The following is a 23,668-nucleotide window of genomic DNA, read 5'->3' as shown; positions in this document are numbered from 1 at the left end:
AGTTAAATTTTTATTTAGACTAACATAGGGAACGTCACTTTAAATTAATGAGTTTTACTTGCCAGCTTTTGGGCGGAGCTTGCATTCCCACAGTCTTTGCTTCGGACATGGCCTGCGCTGATCTCGGAGCGCACACGGCCTGCGCTGTTCTCGGAGCGTGCACATGGCCTGCGCTGATCTCGGAGCGCGCACGGCCTGCGCTGATCTCGGAGCACGCATGGCTTGTGCTGTTCTCGGAGCGTGCACATGGCCTGCGCTGATCTCGGAGTGCCAATGGCCTGTGCTGTTTTCAGAGGGCGCATGGCCTGCGCTGTTCTTGGAGTGTGCACGGCCTGCGCTGATCTCAGAGCGCGCACATGGCCTGCGCTGTTCTCGGAGCGCGCACATGGCCTGCGCTGTTCTCGGAGCGCGCACATGGCCTGCGCTGATCTCGGAGCACGCACAAGGCCTGCGCTGATCTCGGAGCGCGCACATGGCCTGCGCTGATCTCGGAGCGCGCACATGGCCTGCGCTGTTCTCGGAGCGCGCACATGGCCTGTGCTGATCTCGGAGCGCGCACATGGCCTGCGCTGATCTCGGAGCGCGCACATGGCCTGCGCTGATCTCGGAGGGTGCATGGCCTGCGCTGATCTCGGAGCGCGCACATGGCCTGCGCTGATCTCGGAGGGTGCATGGCCTGCGCTGATCTCGGAGCGCGCACATGGCCTGTGCTGATCTCGGAGCGTGCACATGGCCTGCGCTGATCTCGGAGGGTGCATGGCCTGCGCTGATCTCGGAGCGCGCACATGGCCTGCGCTGATCTCGGAGCGCGCACATGGCCTGCGCTGATCACTGGAGAAGATTTCAAAATTCAGCAAATGGAAGTTGTGGCCTGCACAATGAGTATATTCTTACTTTTTATCCACAGGATATGCGGAGAGCCTTGCCAGGCCGGTGACAGCAAATTCTGGCCCATTATTTTCAAAATTATAAATTAGGCTCTCTTAAGGAGAACGGGGGAAAGTAAAGGAAGTTTGTGGCCTGATCATTCTTTGCGCACTAGTCTCATTTTGTTTATCTGTTGTGATGATCCGTAATATTAAGCTGCACACTCCTCCCCACGCCCCCCACCCCGCCATGCTCCTTGCTGACCCCAATGCAAAGCTTCTTCCTCCAGTGGGAATTTTGAGAAGATTCAGGCCATGGACTACTCAATGACAGCTGGCAGTCCTTCCCTGTGATTGACAGTTAATAAAAATATATTAATCAATATTCTAGCACTGCTGGATAGATGTCAACATATATATGGCTGAAAAATTATGCATCATTATCCCTCCTTCATTGTGAAAAATAAAATTAAATATTACAAACCACATCTCTGTAACAGCACAATGCGTACAGTATGTTAGCGGAGGATTTTTCTTTTGTAGGGTTAACCATTATAATTTGTATCTCTACATCTACAATAATATTATAACAACTTTATCTGTGTGCACACTTCCCTGCCTGTCACACTTCAAGGGGTCAATTTTAGGATGGCCGAGTGGGTGCGTTTGTGGCTTGGGGGGGTGGGGGTTCCTAAAATCCCGGAGCGAGTCCAGAGCCCGGCTCCAACCCGCCCACTTCCGGGTGCCCCAATGACGCCAATCAGTGCGCGCGCAGCCCCCGCATGCGGGATTCCCGCCGGCAATTAAAGCCGGCGGGATGACAGTTTAGATAGTTAGGGAGGTACTTGAGGTCGTTGACAGACCTCATTGGGAAGAGATTTTAGCAGGGATGTGATTTTGGACTCTCCTCAGCGTGTTTCCCATGCTGTGGGAAACACTCCCTGTTGTTGCAGACGTGTTTCAGTCAGCAGTCATTGGGAGATGCAGAGGATTCCTTGACAGTTGGGGGGAATACCTCATTCATTGCAGCAGGGCACTCTGTCACCTCAGATAAAGTTTTGCCTGCCACACCATTGTCTCTACACTCAAAATTATTACATCATACCCTAAACTTTGCTGTTCAAACACATTTAGCTACTTTGCGGACCCCCTCTCACTCACACCGTCAGCCGTCCATAGCTGCATTCATCGCTCCATTGGAGGACGAGCAACATCACCAGCCTCGCTAGGCACGCCGTCCGCCTCCGCCACGTGGAGCTACACAACACAGTGCTGCGCAACAGGCACCTGCACAAAGTAGTTGTGCAACTACACATACACCCACTGTAGGGTGACCCAATGGGTGGCATCAAGGGTGTTCATGAAGAACCTCATGAAAGGGTCTTATTGCACAAACCAGTCAAGAATGGCCAAGACATGGCAGTAGTGGTGACAATATAATATGTAATGTGAGTTGATCAGAAATCAAATATAAGTAAAAACCATGACAAACCCTCAAACACCCTTGTGCATTCCCTTCATGCTCTCGACACGTTTGCCTTACGCTTCCTACTACACATATATGATGCATGTCCTGTGGCTGCAGCACAGGTAGTGGCAGGTGGGGTGAGGCTGACCGTGAAAGAGATGCATGAGAGGGTGAGTATGAGACAGAGCCATGAGATTGTATGAGGATTGGGTTGAGTGGTAGTGGCGGGATGAGTACTGGGGAGGTGAGGAAGTGCAGGTAAGATGAGGATGAGGTTTGAGTGGGTGTGAGGAGTGATGTGACAGAGTAGTGTTGGCAGTGCAGAAGGAGATGTGGGGTGGGGGTGGTGATGTGGCAGACGGAGTGTAGGGGAATTAGTAAGAGTACTCACTTTGGCTGACCTGGTTCGGTCATTGAAGCGCCTCCTGCACTGTATGCAGGTTCGTGATATGTTGCTGGTGCTGGTGACCTCCTCTGCCACCTCGAGCCAGGCCTTCGTGCTGGCAGAGGCAGGCCGCTTCCTCCCGCCCGCCGGGTGGAAGATCTCCCTCCTCCTGCTCACCCCATCCAGTAAGACCTGGAGTGAGGCATCATTAAACCTGGAAGCAGCCTTTCCCCGGGCTGCTCCATGCTGTAATTTTGCCTATTTTCTGCAGAATCAGTCAGTGGAGGACTGCCCCTTTAAATAGGGCTCCTCCAGCTGACAGCCTGTGATGCGGGTGCGCAGTCCGCCCGCTGCGCAGCTTTCCAGCGCGAAACCCGGAAGCAAAGGTAAGTGGCTTCAATTTACTTACGATCACATGCCAAACCCACCGATTTCACTGGGCGGGTTACCCACGCGCCCAGTCGACCCCCCCGCTGCCAACCCACCTCCCTCCTAATATCGGGCCCCAAGTGTAGCACACTGTCTAATGTCTCACACTTTTCAAAACGTACACAGAAAGGAACTCTGCAGGAACACAAAGTATCTTTCGTTGCCCTCTGTATAAACTTATCCAATGTTTAACAGCAAGAAGACTTTGTAGCCTTAAAAAAACACACCTCTACTTCTTAGCAGAAGATTAATGTTTCTGTCCTTATCAAGCCGCATACACCATGAGTAGCACTGTGGGAGAGTTATATAGTTCTGTTTCTAGTTAGTTACATTCCCTATATCACAATTCAAAGTGTCACATTTTGTTACAGATTCAAAACAATCTTTTTTTAAAAAAAGAGAAAGGAAGCCAGTCACTTAATGTTAGATTCCTCTGACTTGGAGCCTCAAAATTTACAAGCTCTTTCCATTCTGCAGATTTCCCTCATCAAACTATTGAACTCTGATTGACCTGAGGCCGTGTTTACTTAAACCAGATTTTGTGGCCTTACTTGGACACAGGTCCGCCTTGGGAGATTAATACATTGTGCGTTACATGATCTACCACCCCTGTCTTTATAAAACAGGGTGTAATCTGACAGTGAGCAAAGTCGGGGGAGTTCTGCTCGTTTCTAAAAACTTATCCAGAAGAACGATTATAGGAGCAGGTCCAAAGACCTTCTATGTTTTTATTTTGCTGTACCGTTTTATTATTATAAATATTTATAGCAGAGAGCTTTTCTTCCAGCCATTTAGTCATCGATTGGCTGCAATATAATTTGGAGCCAATTCTCCGGGGCAACAAATGGCAAAGAGATTCCCTTTGCCCAACTTCAGAGAAGCACCTCTCCCCCACTGTACCCGGGATGACTATTTCCCACATAAGCCATTCTTACTGTCTCTTTTGAGAAGAGTTGCCACTTTATTGTGTATTTGTGCCATGGAACCATATCCACGACAGACTGGGCTGATTCTGCCCGGGATCATTTTACATAGAATCCTTACAGATAACACGAGTTGATCTTTCATCCCATTCAGTCTGCGCTGAATTCAAGGTGAAGGAAGAGTATTCTAACCCACTGCTCCATTTGGTCCCAAGGCAGTAGAGATCTCTCTTCTGATGTTGGCGTTGAGATATAGGGCCCGATATTGGGAGGGTGGCGGGTTTGCAGCGGGGGGTCGACTGTAAGTAACGCGCCCAGTGAAATCGGTGGGTTTGGAACGCAATCGCAGGCTAATTGAAGCCACTTACCTTTGCTTCCAGGTTTCGCGCTAGAAATCTGCGCAGCGGGCGGACTGCGCATGTGCAGCGTAGGCTGTCAGCTGGAGGAGCCCTATTTAAAGGGGCAGTCCACCACTGACTGATGCTGCAGAAAATAGGAAAAAATACAGCATGGAGCAGCCCAGGGGGAAGGCTGCTCCCAGGTTTAATGATGCCTCACTCCAGGTATCATTGGATGGGGTGAGGAGGAGGGGGAGGACAGAGATCTTCCCCCCGGCGGGCGGGAGGAAGTGACCTGCCTCTGCCACCAAGAAGGCCTGGCTCGAGGTGGCAGAGGAGGTCACCAGCACCACCAACATATCGCCCACCTGCATCTAGTGCAGGAGGCGCTGCAATGACCTAAGTAGGTCAGCCAAAGTGAGTACACTTACTCATTCCCCTACACTCCGTCTGCCACATCACCACCCCCACCCCACATCTCCTTCTGCACTGCCAACACTACTCTGTCACATCACCCCTCACACCCACTCAAACCTCATCCTCATCTTACCTGCACTTACTCACCTCGCCAGTACTCATCCCACCACTACCACTCAACCCAATCCTCATACATCTCTTTCACGGTCAGCCTCACTCAACCTGCCACTACCTGTGCTGCAGCCACAGGGCATGCATCACATATGTGCAGTAGGAAGCGTAAGGCAAACGTGTCGTGAGCATGAAGGGGATGCACAAGAGTGTTTGAGGGTTTGTCATGGTTTTTACTTATATTTAATTTCTGATCAACTCACATAACATATTATATTGTCACCACTACTGCCACGTCTTTGCGAATCTTGTCTGGTTTGTGCAATAATGCCCTTTCCTGAGGATCACTATGAAGACGCACAACTGATGCCACCCATTGCGTCACTGCAGAGTGGGTGTAGGTGTATTTGCAGGGCTCTTTTGTGCAGACGGCTGAGAGACGTCGGCGATGTCCCCGGTGGCACCCTGGAAGGATGCGGAGGAGAAGTTGTTGAGAGCAGTGGTGACTTTGACAGTGAAGAAGATGGTGCTCAGGCCAGTAAGAAGATGGTGCTCAGGCCAGTAAGAAGATGGTGCTCAGGCCAGCCGGGAGCAGCTCGGCATGAAGGAGGCTGCAGATGTCCACAACTACATGTCGAGTGACTCTGAGCCTCCGTGTGCACTGCTGCTCAGAGAGGTCCAGGAAGTTGAGCCTCGGTCTGTAGACCCTGTGGCGAGGGTAGTGCCTTCTGCGATGCATCTCTCTCTGCGGTTGCCCTCCCTCCTGCTGTGCAGGTGGATGTGTCACAGCACTGTGTTGTGGGGCTCCACGTGTCAGAGGTGGACGGCGTGGACGGCGAGGCTGGTGATGCTGTTCGTCCTCCGAGGAGGTCATGACTGCAGCTACGGCGACCCCCATCCGGAAGATGTACATTTGAGGGGGTCCGCAAGGTAGGTAAATGTGTCTGGACATCGGGGTAAGTGTGCAAGTTGGTGAATTTTATTGTTCGGAGGAGGGTGGTGGAGGCCAAACCTTGTCCAAAGTGACAGAGTGGCCTCCTGCAATGAGTGAGGGTCTCCTCCCCCCACCTGTCAAATGGACCTTTGCAGCTGCCACAGGCTGATAGCTGCAACACGTCCATTTCAACTAGAAGTACGGGAAACAGTCCCAGTTGATCTGAAAATCCCACCCCTCCTAAAATATCAGGTCAATCAGGTCTGTAAATGACCTGAAGTACCTGGTTAATTACTTCAAGTGGCACTCAGATTTTCGCAGCCCCCCCGCCACAAACGTACACGCTCGGGGGTGCGAAAATCGAGCCCATACTTTTGGTTGAGAGCAGAGCCAATTTTATTGTGCAGCAAGCTCTTCCATACCTGGCACTGGGAGTGCTCGATGCCAACATTAATAGCTGCTAAAATGCAAAAGTGTTTCATTTAATGGCACAGCATCAGTCACCTTGGCAAGTATAAACTAATTAAAAATCAGCATTTTCAGGGCTCATTAGTGGAGCCATGAACGACTCCAATTAGTTGGAGTAGCACAGACCAGAATAGAGGCACCAAGGAGTGAGGGAGTGTCCGTGCAAAATGACCATCGGGCATTACTGGCGTCAGTGACATTGGCCACCTTTAAGGGCTAGTCAGACACTGCCTGTGATACCCCCACCCCAACATCCCGACTGAATATTTGCCAAAGGATAATACATATGTGGCAGAGACTGAAAAGGGAATGCAGCTGGACCACGTTCAGCCATCAATGGTGGAATATTTAAAGCACCAAAAGAACAGTTGGGAAAAGCGTTAAATGTGCTTTAAGTGTTATTGGCATCAGTAACGCACTTCAGACATTGTAACGCTGTCGAGTTATTTTCACAGTAATATTCATATATGTTTGATTGCTCAAGTGCACCATTAAAAAGTAACCTCACAGCTTTGCAGAGTTCTTAATATCTGTTTCATTTATTTATAGAACTTGGATGGCAGTCAAAAGCATTAAATAGGCTTCACATACTTTTATGTAACAGTTTCAGACTTTCCCAGACCAGCCTGATGATATTCCTCAGTTGTCCCCTGCAACCGTCATTTGTTCTGCCAGTTAGAGTATTTTTAGACTGTCCCACTGCCTCTGAAGTTCAACAGTCAGTGTCTGTGAGACTTGACATAATATTTGGACATTGCTTTAAAGTCTTGGAAGTCTGTGCCTCTCCTGGGCCTGCCTACTAATGAACAGCTTTATTTTTTCCACTCCAAAGCTGTTTTCTGCCCTGCATGTCTTATGCCCAAGTATGCAAGGGCACTTCAGGTCTGCAAGGGCGTAACCGGGTTGATTGGTTAATTAATGAGATAATGAGACGGAAGTTGATCGAGACTCAGTGCTTCTCTTCACAAGCAGGTTTCGTGTTGCTTCAACCTTTCAGTGACATTCCCTTCAGACCCTGGATTGTCACTGATCTGTTGTAAAAGGTGCAAATGGAGGCTAAAAATCTATCTGGTAAATAATTGGGTGTCATAAGTGCTGAGGAGTCGTGTTAGAGTGTAGAGGCGAATGTTAGTTATACAGACAGAAAAATGACAAATAAAAAACTGTGACAGCATCTTAATTTCTTTTAACCTTTTAATAAAACTATTTAAATTTGTTTTCTCAATATTTACAGGAAGGGCAGTTGGCCACCTTGAGTTACTGGACCACCAGAGCTTTGGGACTCTGTAAAGCCAAGGAGATTTGATATCGTAGATAGATAATCCCCTTAGATTGCTGGGGAAATGTATAGTCGAACACCAGACACACAGCCACTGCATGACCAGGGAAATCAGTCATCACAGGCATAGCAAGTGGGCAACATCCGTAAGGAAAGGTATTTTTTTCCCACGATATACTGATGTAAATCACAATGAAATACATAAAGCACAACTTTGTATGTAACGCCATTGTGAGAGAAGGTTAAGGGGAGATTTGATAGAGACGTTCAAAATCATGAAGGGTTTTGTTAAAGTAAATAGGTAGAAACTGTTTCCAGTGGCAGAAGGGTCGGTAACCAGAGGACACGGATTTAAGGTAATTGGCAAAAGAACCAGAGGTGAAATGAGGAGAATGATTTTTTAACTCAGTGAGTTATTATGATCTGGAACGCACTGCCCGAAAGAGTAGTGGAAGCAGATTCAATGGTAACTTTCAAAAGGGAATTGGATAAATACTTGAAGGGGAAACAATTGCAGGGCTATGGGGAAAGGGCAGGGGAGCGGGACGAATTGGATAGCTCTTTCAAAGAGCCAGCACCTGGGCTTTCAAAGAGCCAGCACCGGCAAGGTGGGCTGAATGGCCTCCTTCTGTGCTGTAAGATTCTATGATTCTATGATGGAATTGATGTTTCACTCTTCCAGTTCTTGTCTTTCACCAATGAAGGAAAAAAAAAAGCTTTCCTAACCCTTTTTTGATGAAGACAGTGCCTGTTTAAAAGTCCAGACTACCAGTGAGCTCAGAAACCATGGGCATATCTGATCAGCTAGACATCTGCAAGATCAGTTGCATTTGTTAGTGAGCTGATGATTAATGATGAATTCAGAACAGGAGGGTAAGATTATTACACAGATTTACCTGTTGTGTTCCAGTGTGATTCTAGTACTTGCCTCCTGTACTGTTGGTGCTGTTACAATCAGCAAACCATTGCTGTAGTAAAATGGGGCCAAAGCTTGCTTATTCTAACAGGACAAAAAACAACCGCATCTCGAGGAGAATGCCTTATAGTCCTCATAGCTGTTGCCACAGGAAGGTTAAGCTGGCTCCATACTCTTGTGTTACCCATTAACCAATAACATTACCAAAACACCACAGATTTTGAAATTAAAATCATTTGTAATATTCACAGAGATTCCTGGTAGCTTTCCTATAAATTGACAAACACCGCCATCTACTGTCAACTGGCCAGAATTAACATTCTAATACTAAATCAAAATCAAAATACTGCGGATGCTGGAAATCTGAAATAAAGACAGAAAATGTTGGAGAAGCTCAGCAAGTCAGGCAGCATCTGTGGAGAAAGAAACAGAGTTAACGTTTCAGATTGAAGACCTTTCTTTCCCCACAGATGCTGCCTCACTTGCTGAGCTTCTCCAGCATTTTCTGTTTTTATTTAACATTGTAATGATCACAATGTCCCAGTCAAACAAAAACTTGCATTTATATCGCACCTTTCGTGTCCTCAGGATGTCCCAAAGCGTTTTACGGCCAATTAATACTTTCGAAGTGTAGTCACTGTTATGTCGGCAAATGCAGCAGCCAATTTGCACAGAGCAAGGTCCAACAAACAGCAGTGAGGTAAATGACTGGTGAACGGGCCGGATTTTCCTGTGAAAATAACGACGAGGCTAACAGCGCTCACCGTTATTTCAGAGCAAATGGTAGAGCAACTTCCAGTGACCACACTTACGCAGTTAAACGCGGAAATCCAGAAGTCGCTGCACCAGATGCCCTGCTTCTCCGTCAGCTTTGCGAGAACGGCATCTCGCCGGCCGGCTCACTGTTCAGATGAATGGAACGGCGTGAAATTCCTGCACTGACCTGATGGTCTAATCTTGCCAAAAAAAAGGGTACGTCAAGTTATTTCAAGTCTAAGCACCCTTTTAACAGCCTGGTAGGTCTTAACGACTGCCAAACAACCTCTCTGGCACTGAAAATTAACTTTTACAAGTGTGGAGTCTCATTCCTTCAGCTTTTAATTGTTGTTGGACATTTAAAAAGAATTAATATTTTTATTTTTTTACTTTTACTTTCTGTCTCTTTTATCTCTGTCTCTTAATTCAATCTTTCTTTCCCTCTCTTTATTTCACTTACTGTACCTGAATTGACATTGAATTCACTATTCTAACTTACACTTCCTGGTTCAGATGCTGCGCTACTTATTAACATGCTTTTATCTGATTGGTTAAGGAGACACACAGTCGCTTGCCCCGTTCACACAGGTCCCAGATGCCCTGTAGTGGGCGCTGCGCTGGATTGAGGGCCCAATGAGAGGAACTTGCCGTGCAAAAGCCCATGGGAAGTCGATGGGCAAGTCTACCGAATACCAGGGGCTGCTCGTTCGCTACTCAGAGCAAAATCCAGCCCAGTGTGATTTTATGGCCCTGTTTCTTTTGCTGGTGAGGGTGCACATGTGCTTTATGGACCCAGGAAGATTGGCAAATGTCACAGCAGAGTATTGTTCTGTGCTCAGATGCTGAAAATGGATGTGAGATGGCAGCACATATTGAAACAGGATGTATTGTCAAAGCAGCGCAGAGAGAGGAGAAGGGTAAGGATAGGATTAAGGCATTTTCTGATTTGAGACATTAGGGTAGATTTTGAAATCAGTAGAATGAAAATCAGGTGGGTTCTGTAAAGGTCGATCAATCGGTTCCCCCAGATTGCTGCCCAGGCAGTGCCGATGGAAATCAAGCTCGTTCTGGTTGTTTGAAAATGGTACTTTTCTTTCTTCATATTTTGGTCACAGCCATCCGACGGGTCGAACAAGGTCTGTATGGTTGCAAAGCTAACCATGGGCAATGCTATATGAACAGGTGACTCTCTCCTATCCTGCACACATCACTGCATCCCATGTCCATATGCTGGTTGGGGGTGATCTCAAACTTAAGTAGCAGCTCTTTCCCATGTTACTCGGAGCGGGTGAAACTGTTCTATAAAATGTATACAATGATTTGGTTACACAATAAAAACAGAGGCAAATTGTAAAGTTTAAATATATTTTCTGTGCTGATCCAGATGAACATGTTTAATGTTTTCCTCATTTTGGATCCCATCAATAAACAACTTGAGCTCATGACTGCTCGGTACTGACAACATTAATGTGATGGCGTCAATTTTGATTTCATCATTTATAAGTGTTCTGTCTATTAACTGTACACTTGTGATTTGAGTATACACCATTAAATCTTTTCAATTTATTTTGCCTCATGTTTTGCATTCCTTGTCGCAATCTTCCCTTGACCCCATCGTCCCATCTCATTCCTTTAAGGGTCTCGAAGTGGAACTTCCCCATAACATTACCAGTGCCAGCTTATGATGGCACAGTAGAAAACATGTCTGTGCATAATGCATAACAGTAAATTAGTAGGTATGTATCAATGCATATTAAAACCACCCTCATTCATTACTACTTTTAAATCTCATTTTTCTTTTATTAACTTGTATAATATTAATTATAGGCATGACAATAATTGGGCTTAAATCATATGGGTTGGATGCATAAATATTGGTTTCAAACCCACAATAGCTGTTAGTCACACTGACTCCAAGTGGGGTATTTAGAAAAAGGGTACAGCTGACATAGTTAAACAATGTCACAATGTCAAAGTTTTATATATTAAAACGAAAGGAGGCTTTGTGAAGCAATAATGTGGTAAGCCAATACTGTAACAGCTTTTTTTTTATGGATCTCACCTATCAAGATCACTTACCGCTGAGCAGATAACTGAGTGACAATGGAATCTGAATGATAAGCGGTTCAAGGATTGTCGTACCAGGACTCACAACAGCACTGGCAATTGGAGAAACGAAAAGTTCAATCATTTACATTGTTCTGTTCCCTGAATGTGCTTTGAGAGAAGATTCAAGAAGAAAGGTTCAATAACACGGAGACTGAGGGGAGAAGGTGGCGTCCATTCTTTTATTTACCAGTTATATTTGATCAATTTGTTTAACATTTGAAAACAATGTCGCTTAGGAACTGGTGACAACTGTTTACAAAACAAATAGCAACAGGCCGGCTTTCGTGATATGGAGGAAAGTTCCAACCATGATGTAATTGAAACTCCATGCAAGCGCCTGCAGCAACTTTATTGAGAGATAGTTTATAAAAATAATAATCTTGACTCACAATTTGGACTCTTGTCCTTTCAGGAATTAAGGCCCTTTTTCTTGAAATATTTGTATTTATTTTTTCAAGAATGCAGACGAGATAGAAAGTGTTTGCTGTGATAAACTGGATAGCCAGGTAGTGAAGGATAGAATTCTCGAACCTGATCTTCAGTTGCTTCCAAGCCTTTATTCACAGAGATCCACATTACACCCACACATCAATCTGGATACAAGAGAGTTCCCAGTTGATACACACCACCTGAATACAATTAACACTAATTGATATAAATCACATGGATACAATTAACATTTGCTGGTGAGTGCCTGGTTAATGCTAGTATACATGTCGCCCAGATAAGTAATGTGCCTCCTCCCTCTTTATGTCCAAGAACCTCCTTAAAACTCATTTCTTTGACTGTGCCTTTATTTCCACCTCCAACTCTTGTTTTTTTCCTTCTTCCATTGCTCTCTCCTGCTCAGTGTCCACCTTTCTGTAATGTGCTGTGGTATGGTTCTGTATGTGAGGAATGCTCTAGCAATGTAATTGACTGTAATATTCCATTTTAGTGGCTCCTGCTGGAACATGTCACATTATTGCTTCACAAAGGCTCCTCTCATTTTAATATATAAAACATTCAATTTTGCACTTTCCCCGAGTACAGTATTACAGACATCTATATATAATGTTGGTATATGTGTACATGTATGTATATATATATGTATATATCTTCATTGACTTCAATGTAAAAGAAAATTGGACGAGGTATAAAATGGGCAGACAATTTGCTGTCACTCGTTTTAAAAGTTAAAATGACCCCCAGTATTTTACTCATTAAGTTTAGATTATTTTGTAGTATAGTGTCATAATGAGCCAAATTTTTCTATTCATTGAGGGTCAGAAGTGATTTTTTCCACCTGTCACTGGCACAGAAGAGATTCTGAAGAATACAGATTATATACTGTGTTTTATTACAAAGAATGTGCTGATAGCTCTGTTTCCACGTTCTGTGTATTTGTAAGCACAGTGCATATGAAACACCATCCCATTATTACAGAACTCTCCACACACACAGCTTCAAGCTGAAGGGACCATTTGGTGAATAAGAGCTGTCTCAAGCTTAATCCATTTCTAGGATGTTCATTTTTTTTTCCAGCAGACATGGCCGGCAGGAAGGACATGACTTGCATACTAATGACACTGACTCTTGCCCTTTGCCTCACCCCCATTGATTCCTGTCTCTGATTGGCAGGAGTCAGGGTCAAAGGGCAGTGGTCAGTGCTGTTGGCCTCCAATTCACATTGGTTTGCAATATTTAGTTCCCACTTAAAAAGGAATTAAATTTGGAGCAATTTTTATCATAATTTAGCTTATGAATGGGACATGCTAAATTACGGAGCACTGCAGCTTTAAGGGACATTCATATAAAGCCTGCTGCCGTTTATTTGGAACAATACATCTTTATATTTACAATAATGGGAGAGTTTAGAACTGCCTAAAGAGCTTGGAGTTTAATATTTACACTGGCTGCAGTCTAGCACAAGACAAACACTTCACAGATTAGCATTTGGTGAGAGTGAGTTTGTGGAGTGGAAATCGATACATCTAGCAGGAAAGGTACCAGATTTATCAGACACTCAGAGGAATAGACTTTATATAGAATTAATGGGGAAAATTTTGCATTCAAAAAAAATACTACATGTTTAATATAACTGAATTACATCCTCAGCAATAATGTCCAGTCCTAAATCTCTCTCGAGAGAGGTACCAGAGCAAGGTTGTTACCTGTCTGGTTTCTGACTGGTCTCATCATTTTTTTCAGTGGTCTAAATTGGACACTAAAATTCTGTCTTAAAATAGAAGTCCATATTTTTTTCTACTTACATCTGCCATCTTTCAGTCTCGGGATGTTGATGTCATTGGCAAGGCCAGCATTTATTGCCCATCTCTAGTTATCCTGAGAAGGTGGCAGTGTGGTACAACTGACTGGCTACTGAACCCTTAAAAGGCAGTTAAGAATCAACCACAAAGGAGTGGGACTGGGAGTCACATATAGGCCCAGGCCAGGTAAGGGCAGCAGGTTTCCTTCCCTAAAGGACATTGGTGAGCCAGCTAGGTTTTTATGACAATCCAACATGGTTCACTTCTACTGATCCCAGCTATTTATTTAATTTAAACTGAATTCAAATTCTCAAACTGCTACAGTGGGATTTGAGCTCTCATTCTCTATGAATTAATTAGTCCAGGCCTCTGGATGACTAATCCAGTAACATAACCACTACACTATCATATCCAGTGGCATCATGCAAGAGGTGATGAGCCTGATCGGCAGAGGTCCTGCAGAGGGGCAGCCTGTGAGCCACTGCCACATATCTGAAATGCAAGGCTCTGGCGTGTTTTGTATTAACCATGGCGCCCTGCTTGAAGTATGCTATGCCTGCAGCTAGGGTTTCTGCCATTGTCTGGTTTTCGACTTGCCAAAATACACCTGAAGAACTCAATGGTGATATCAAAGGGAAATTTAGGCCAGAGACCTAAAAGAGTTGAAATTCTGTTGAGTGCTATTTATAATACATTGGTTAAAGGGTTCGTTTCATATTCCTGTGTGAGCTATTTCAACAAAGTCGTTAACCTATTTATTTTAAATAGCTCAATGATTGTGTTAAAATCCTTTGCGGGCTCATTTAACAAAAGCGTAAACCGGTAGAGTCAAAATAGTGCACAGAGAACATAGGAACAGGAGTAGGCCATTCAGCCCCTCAAGTCTGTTTCACCATTCAATTAGATCATGACTGATCTGTATCTTAAATCCATCCACCCGCCTTGGTTCTGTAACCCTTAATACCCATGCCTAACAAAAATAACAGAAATTTTACTAACTGCCTGTATTTATATAGCACCTTTAATGTGGAAAAACATCTCAAGGTATTACACAGAAGAGTAAGGAAAAGGCACTATGTATGCTTTCTATCTGTAGATAAGGATCAGGTTAACTAACAACTATACACGTTGCCTATCTGTTCAAAAGGGACCGATAAAAGTCATGTTTATACCATCATGGAGTCGACTTTGATTTTAGTGCATTGATATACAACGTTGATGGGAGCTGGCAGACCCGTGTTATAATGCTAGTTGTGTGTCACCCTCTGGCCAGTGAAAACAGGACTCTGCGCTCACTGGCATCCAAAACTGCTTTGCTTCAGTGCAAACAGTAATAAAAGTAGCCTATGAAACGCAAAGAATATGCCTGCAAAACGTGTGAGTTGTGCAGTAGTTGATGCATTGACGAGCCAGTTCTGCTGACTCCTGGTGATATAATTGTAAAACACAGCATAGTGTACGTGAACCGAACAACAAAAGAGAGAGGGAGAGAGGGAGCGAGCGCGACTTTGCCTCTTTAATTTGACTCTCAAAAGCTCACCTTTCCCATGGCCCTGCCTGGCAGCATGCTGACCCACTGCAATCGAGAAAAAAACTCATCACAACCTTGCAATTTAGAGCATTCCCCAGCTGTTAATTGTAAAAGAATAGCAGATGAAAAAGCTGCAAATCATCGAATTTTCCGCATATTGTTCGTCAGTGCCAAGTTGACTGATTGAGTGCAGTGGAGTCCATGACCGCCAGTAATGTGGGATATTTCCCCCCTTTTTTAAAAACCGAGCCAGATCGCACGATTTCAAAGCTCCCCTTCAGTCTGACATGATTTGAAATCAATTTCATGTTACATTTCTCACCTAATTTACTCAGCCCAATGGCTAGTGCACAATAGCCGCGCAGGCATTATTTCTGGATAATGGCCGTCCCTTTCACATTGTTCAGGACTAAGGAAGGTTGTCAGAGGAATCAACAAAGTGGAAACAAGCAATTCAGCGTGTTCAATCAAGCCTACTTACAGCCACAAATGCACAACAGTGATAGTAAATCTTGCCTGACACCCTTTTGTCAGGTGTTTTATCCCACATGCATTTCTGTACTGTACACTAATGAACACACCAGCAATGGGAAGGACTGCAAAAACAATGCATTTGTCATTTTTTGGCAGCATTTCCATCTCAAGCCCTGTCCAGCGCAGGCAGCTAGAACTGTGCCCCATCAGAGGAGAGACCCAGAAAGGCGAAAGCAGCTTTTTATGTATCTTTCAAGCCAAAATGGGTAAAAATATTAGTAAAGGTGAAATAAAACTTGAAAGGAGGTCCACCTGTTTTCTTTACGATGGAGGGCTGTTCTCCCTCTCCCTCTCCGCACCCCCCCAGCCCCAGCACAAAGTACAGAGTTTGTAAATTAAGTGTCTCTGGTACACAGGGCATGGGTGGGTACATGGGACTGGGATGTTATAGCTATTACTGAAACATGGCTAAGGGAGGGGCAGGACTGGCAGCTCAATGTTCCAGGGTACAGATGCTATAGGAAAGATAGAGCAGGAGGTAAGAGAGGAGGGGGAGTTGCGTTCTTGATTAGGGAGAACATCACGGCAGTAGTGAGAGGGGATATATCCGAGGGTTCGCCCACTGAGTCCATATGGGTAGAACTGAAAAATAAGAAGGGAGAGATCACTTTGATAGGATTGTACTACAGACCCCCAAATAGTCAACGGGAAATTGAGGAGCAAATATGTAAGGAGATTACAGACAGCTGCAAGAAAAATAGGGTGGTAATAGTAGGGGACTTTAACTTTCCCAACATTGACTGGGACAGCCATAGCATTAGGGGCTTGGATGGAGAGAAATTTGTTGAGTGTATTCAGGAGGAATTTCTCATTCAGTATGTGGATGGCCCGACTAGAGAGGGGGCAAAACTTGACCTCCTCTTGGGAAATAAGGAAGGGCAGGTGACAGAAGTGTTAGTGAGGGATCACTTTGGGACCAGTGATCATAATTCCATTAGTTTTAAGATAGCTATGGAGAAGGATAGGTCTGGCCCAAAAGTTAAAATTCTAAATTGGGGAAAGGCCAATTTTGATGGTATTAGACAGGAACTTTCAGAAGTTGATTGGGAGAGTCTGTTGGCAGGCAAAGGGACGTCTGGTAAGTGGGAGGCTTTCAAAAGTGTGTTAACCAGGGTTCAGTGTAAGCACATTCCTTATAAAGTGAAGGGCAAGGCTGGTAGAAGTAGGGAACCTTGGATGACTCGGGAGATTGAGGCACTAGTCAAAAATAAGAAGGAGGCATATGACATGCATAGGCAGCTGGGATCAAGTGGATCCCTTGAAGAGTATAGAGATTGCCGGAGTAGAGTTAAGAGAGAAATCAGGAGGGCAAAAAGGGGATATGAGATTGCTTTGGCAGATCAGGCAAAGGTGAATCCAAAGAGCTTCTACAAATACATAAAGGGCAAAAGGGTAACAAGGGAGAGAGTAGGGCCTCTTAAGGATCAACAAGGTCATCTATGTGCGGAACCACAAGAGATGGGTGAGATCCTGAATGAATATTTCACATCGGTATTTACGGTTGAGAAAGGCATGGATGTTAGGGAACTTGGGGAAATAAATAGTGATGTCTTGAGGAGTGTACATATTACAGAGAGGGAGGTGCTGGAAGTCTTAACGCGCATCAAGGTAGATAAATCTCCGGGACCTGATGAAATGTATCCCAGGACGTTATGGGAGGTTAGGGAGGAAATTGCGGGTCCCCTAGCAGAGATATTTGAATCATCCACCGCTACAGGTGAGGTGCCTGAAGATTGGAGGGTAGCAAATGTTGTGCCTTTGTTTAAGAAGGGCGGCAGGGAAAAGCCTGGGAACTACAGACCAGTGAGCCTGACATCTGTAGTGGGTAAGTTGTTAGAGGGTATTCTGAGGGACAGAATCTACAGGCATTTGGAGAGGCAGGGACTAATTAGGAACAGTCAGCATGGTTTTGTGAGAGGAAAATCATGTCTCACGAATTTGATTGAGTTTTTTGAAGGGGTAACCAAGAAGATAGATGAGGGCTGTGCAGTAGACGTGGTCTACATGGACTTCAGCAAAGCATTTGACAAGGTACCGCATGGTAGGTTGTTACATAAGGTTAAATCTCATGGGATCCAAGGTGAGGTAGCCAATTGGATACAAAATTGGCTTGACGACAGAAGACAGAGGGTGGTTGTCGAGGGTTGTTTTTCAAACTGGATGCCTGTGTCCAGCGGTGTGCCTCAGGGATCGGTGCTGGGTCCGCTGTTATTTGTTATTTATATTAATGATTTGGATGAGAATTTAGGAGGCATGGTTAGTAAGTTTGCAGATGACACCAAGATTGGTGGCATTGTGGACAGTGAAGAAGGTTATCTAGGATTGCAACGGGATCTTGATAAATTGGGCCAGTGGGCCGATGAATGGCAGATGGAGTTTAATTTAGATAAATGTGAGGTGATGCATTTTGGTAGATCGAATCGGGCCAGGACCTACTCCGTTAATGGTAGGGCGTTGGGGAGAGTTATAGAACAAAGAGATCTAGGAGTACAGATTCATAGCTCCTTGAAAGTGGAGTCACAGGTGGATAGGGTGGTGAAGAAGGCATTCAGCATGCTTGGTTTCATTGGTCAGAACATTGAATGCAGGAGTTGGGATGTCTTGTTGAAGTTGTACAGGGCATTGGTGAGGCCACACTTGGAGTACTGTGTACAGTTCTGGTCACCCTATTATAGAAAGGATATTATTAAACTAGAAAGAGTGCAGAAAAGATTTACTAGGATGCTACCGGGACTTGATGGTTTGACTTACAGGGAGAGGTTAGACAGACTGGGACTTTATTCCCTGGAGAGTAGGAGGTTAAGGGGTGATCTTATAGAAGTCTATAAAATAATGAGGGGCATAGATAAGGTCGATAGTCAAAATCTTTTCCCAAAGGTAGGGGAGTCTATAACGAGGGGGCACAGATTTAAGGTGAGAGGGGAGAGATACAAAAGGATCCAGAGGGGCAATTTTTTCACTCAAAGGGTGGTGAGTGTCTGGAACGAGCTGCCAGAGGCAGTAGTAGAGGCGGGTACAATTTTGTCTTTTAAAAAGCATTTGGACAGTTACATGGGGAAGATGGGTATCGAGGGATATGGGCCAAGTGCAGGCAATTGGGACTAGCTTAGTGGTATAAACTGGGCGACATGGACATGTTGGGCCGAAGGGCCTGTTTCCATGTTGTAACTTCTATGATTCTATGATTCTATGATTCTACACTTTGTAACACATGACTGCACACACTCCCAACAACAAGCCAGGAGCAAGCAGGAAAAGTCCATTTTCTCTCAGTGGCTTTGACATTTACATGCCCATATTGTTTTTTTTGTTAAATGCAACCATAAAAAAATGAATAAGGTACAAATCTGCATGCCTTCCGCTGACAGAAGAGAGAGAGAGAGAGCGAGCGCGACTTTGCCTCAGAACCAGGGGTCACAGTCTCAGGATACGGGATATGCCATTTAGAACCGAGATGAGGAGAAATTTCTTCACTCAGAGGGTGGTGAACCTGTGGAATTCTCTACCACAGAAGGCAGTGGAGGCCAAGTCACTAGATGTATTCAAGAATCAGATAGATATATTTCTTAATGCTGAAGGGATCAAGGGATATGGGGAAAAAGCAGGAACAGGGTACTGAGTTAGACGATCAGCCATGATCATTTTAAATGGTGGAGCAGGCCCAATGGGCCGAATGGCCTACTCTTGCTCCTATTTTCTGTTTCTATGACAGGTCAATGTTTAATCTACGCATGATAAACATCATAACCTGTTAAAATGAACACAATGTTTTACCAACTAATCCTGTGACACTGCAGGGAAAAGTGCAAAGTTAACTCCAATTCAAGGAATTTGGGCTTTTTAGTGTAACCAATCAAACTGAATAACTTCATTTTCAGCTGTTAGAATCATAGAAAGGTTACAGCACAGAAGGAGGCCATTCGGCCCATCGACTCTGCGCCGGCTCTATGCAAGAGCAATCCAGCTAGTCCCACTCCCCCGCCCTATCCCTTGTGAAGGCCATGATTGAATCTGTCTCCACCACCCCCTCGGGCAGGGCATTCCAGATCCTGACCACTCGCTGTGTAAAAAAGTTTTTCCTCATGTCCCCTTTGGTTCTTTTGCCAATCACCCTTTAGAATAAATGACGCCCATAGTTGCAGCAAGCCAATGTGTCCCAATCTCACCTACATCTTCACTCCCTGTATCACACTATTTCCTGCACGCAAATCCCCATTTTATTTACATTTCAAGTCTGATGCACAAAAGGTGTTGATTTCTAGAAACTCATCAGAACAAATGAATGAACTTACATTTATACAACACCTACCACTTCTTCCGGACATCCCAAAGTGCTTTACAATCAATTTGGAGTGCAGTCACTGTTGTTATGTAGTCAAATGTGCAACTAATTTTCATACAGCAGGGTCCAACAAACAGCAAATGAATGAACCAGCAGATGATTGTGGCTTTCAAAAGGGAACTGGATAAGTGCTTGAAGGGAAAAATTTCCAGGGCTACGGGGAAAGGGCGGGAGAGTGGGATTAGCTGGATTGCTCTTGCAGAGAGCCGACACGGGCTCGATGGGCTGAATGGCCTCCTTCTGTGCTGTAACCATTCTGTGATTCTATGATCTGTGTTTGGTGGTTTTGGTCTTTGCCCCTACATGACCGTGCCAATGATCATCACCACATAAGTGCCCCCTTTCCATATGACATTAGCCTCCATCAATAACAAAGCACCACGTCAGCATGCATTCTATTCTATTACAGTGAATTTCAAAGTGCACATAATCAGCCTACTCTTTCTTAACACTCTGCTTCTGCTGTCCACACATGCCTTTTTGTATGACCTATATTTGTGCTTCTTCTAGGGTCCACCTGAGGGCAGTATCGCAGGAGTTGGTCATTTCCCCATCACTTCCAGGACTCAGAATAGTATTTGGTAATGACTGAATTATTGATACCTTTGACTGTTGAACCCCAAATTTGTAAGGTTCAGCTGGGGATGAACAAGGGTCTTGAAATCTGGCATGTCAAAATTTGCATCGTGCCACATTTTGTGATGAAGGAAAATGTGGGATTTAACTGAGGCTGCACTGATCACTGGTAGAATCCTCATTAAACATACACATTTCATTTATTATAAGGGTCCCGAGCTGGACCTTGTGGCTCTCTCCCCAGATGTGCTGCTTGTTCGTTTGAAATGGACACAGCAGTGAGTGAATAGACTGGCCTGTTTAAAAGGTCGGTATCATTTTTAAAATGTTTCAGTTGTAAGTTAGGTTTGGTTTTGCTTATTACATTGCTTTATCTGCATTTTTTTGGTGTTTTCATTTTCTTGATGCTGTTTGGGCCTAATTGTTCTTGTACCAGAGGATGTTTTTTTAAAAATTCCATCTTTCTTTCTTGCATCCAGCTTACTATTTCACTCGTAGGATAGACACTCCATTCAGGGCTCCAATGGCACTCCTAAGTTTGATGAGCAGTTCTTGAGGGGGCATGAAAGGCGGGTGCGACTGTGTCTCATGCATTATGTATGCCTCCGTCCTTACCCTAGGACATCTCCTTCGTCCCTCTGCTTCACAATCCTGGCTGCCATCTCCTGGAAGCTGACCATTCCACTCCCATGCTGGGTTAGCCTCGTGAGAAATTCACTGATGTCATTGTGACCCAACATTCATGTGTTAAAATGGATCCCGCCAGCTTTGGGCAGGTGTCCTTGCTGCCTGCTTAGGAAGGCAGGTTAAAATTCAAACCTGGTGGCTCCAGGGCTGGTAAGTACCTTGGCCGACTTTAACCGCCCACCCGTCCAGTGAAACCCAGGCAGGGTGTGGGGCCATTAAAAATGCCCCCTCAGCTTGTAGGATTATCCTCACATTGCCTCTATTCAATGGCCTGCTGCCCTCCATAACCAACATCCCCTTAAACCTACAGTAGCATGATGCGATTCACCTTGTCTCATGGAGCACTCAGCCTATAGCTATCTCAGTTATCTCCAAACCCATTCCCCACATTCTGAAACATCTATGTCTTCAGCAGCTGAACAAATAAGTCCTGTTCGTATTTGCTTTAACCCGCTTTTTGAGAGGCTCCCAACAAATTTATTCTGTGAGGTAGCCAAGCAATTCAGACCAGCCAGAATCCAGGTTCAACCCCTGGTGTGTGCTGGTTAACTGACCTCGATTAGGGTAGCAGTAGGTGCACCACTATTGGCCTCATCACTCTTGGGTAGGGAGGTAAATTTCAGCCAGGGTTCTTCTCCTGGCTGCTATCCAACAATCTCTGCTGGAGCTCATGTAGCTGGATGTCAGGGCAGGACAGGAGTGGGTTTGGCTGTGATGGGCTATACTCTTCAATAGCTTGAAGAAATTCACAGTCAGTGCTCACATATGAAGAATGGACACTGGCTAAGGTACTAAAGAGTGACCAGGGCCAATTTAAGTGTAGTTCAGCAAGGGATCGACACCTTCAGGGGAAAAGGACTTTTAATAATCAGCTCCATGTCCATATTTCAGCATCTAATTTATAAACAGATATGACAGTCACTGGAAACTGATCATTCCTGGTGGAGGTCGGAACACAAGGGATGATGGGTTTGTTTCCTTAACTCGAGGGGACCTGCATGCAGCTTCCAATGACAACAGCATTACATCATTGGGTGTAAACAGAGTGTATGCTGGAGGAAAGTGACCTTTCACCTATCCAACCTCAATGGTACAACGCAGTTGTTCAAAGATATAAAAATCCCGCACTTCACACAGATATTTCTCATGGAGGGCAGGTTTTTCACAGAGTTCCAGAAGGACCCCAATGATGTAATTATTGGATCCTGTTAACACAACACTCTGGCTCCTTTCACACATTAGTAAATAGCACATTTTTAACCTGTCTGAAAGACACCCTGTTAATCCAGTCACTCTTTAGCAGTTATACCGTTGATAAATATGGATGGGATTGTATATGAAATGTGCAAATAAAATTTATTCTGGCCAGTTGAAATCCAGTGCCAGTCGGCCCACAATACTAAATTCCTAATATCAAATCAATCAGGCTACAAGATGAAGAGCAGGAAATGAGAACATATCTCACCGGAACAGTAGGAGGTGCTGTCCTCAGGCTGGGGTTGAAATTATATTAAAGGCATTGAATGGGGGAGGAGAACATCTTCAACTGTAGCTGACCCACCTCATACCTGATGGCGGAGTATTTGTTTCGGGTATCATAGAATAATACAGCCACAGAAGGAGGCCATTTGGCCCATTGTGCCTGTTCCAGCTCTTTGAAAGAGCTGTTCAATTGGTCCCACTCCCCTGCTTTTTCCCTACAGCCCCTGCAAATTTTTCCTTTTCAAGTATTTATCCAGTTCCCTTTTGAAAGTTACTATTGAATCTGCTTCCACCACCCTTTCAGGCAGTGCATTCCGGATCATAACAGCTCCCTGCATTAAAAAATATTCTCCTCATCTCCCTTCTGGTTTAGAAACTTTAAATTTAAAAAAAGGTACTTTGAGACTAGTGAGAGAATATTCTACCCTCATCACTGCCATCTATTCCCTTGCTGAACACAAACCCATATTCAAATAAAAGAAGTTTCCTTTATTTGACAGAAAACATATTAGCTCTTGTGGTGTTTCATTAAATGGGGCAAACGCTGTCAGCTTCATAATCTACAGCTGAGCAAAAGACCTAGTAATTGCATCTTAAAAATTATCTCCACATTATTTTGTAATGTTTGCATTGAAACAAAAAGACCATAAAAAAAGCAAACCAAGCACAGGGGTTCATTTCTAAAGGGATAGAATTGAAAAGCAGAGAAGTTATCTTAAACTTGTATAGAAACTTGTTTAGACCACACTTGGAGTACTGTGCACAGTTCTGGTCTCCATATTATAAAAAGGATATAGAGGCACTGGAGAAGGTGCAAAAAGATTTACTAGGATGATACCAGAACTGAGAGGTTATACCTATCAGGAAA

The sequence above is a fragment of the Heptranchias perlo genome, chromosome 23, assembly GCF_035084215.1.
Source record: "Heptranchias perlo isolate sHepPer1 chromosome 23, sHepPer1.hap1, whole genome shotgun sequence".
In the NCBI taxonomy this organism is placed as follows: domain Eukaryota; kingdom Metazoa; phylum Chordata; class Chondrichthyes; order Hexanchiformes; family Hexanchidae; genus Heptranchias; species Heptranchias perlo.
This window is presented reverse-complemented; position numbering follows the sequence as displayed.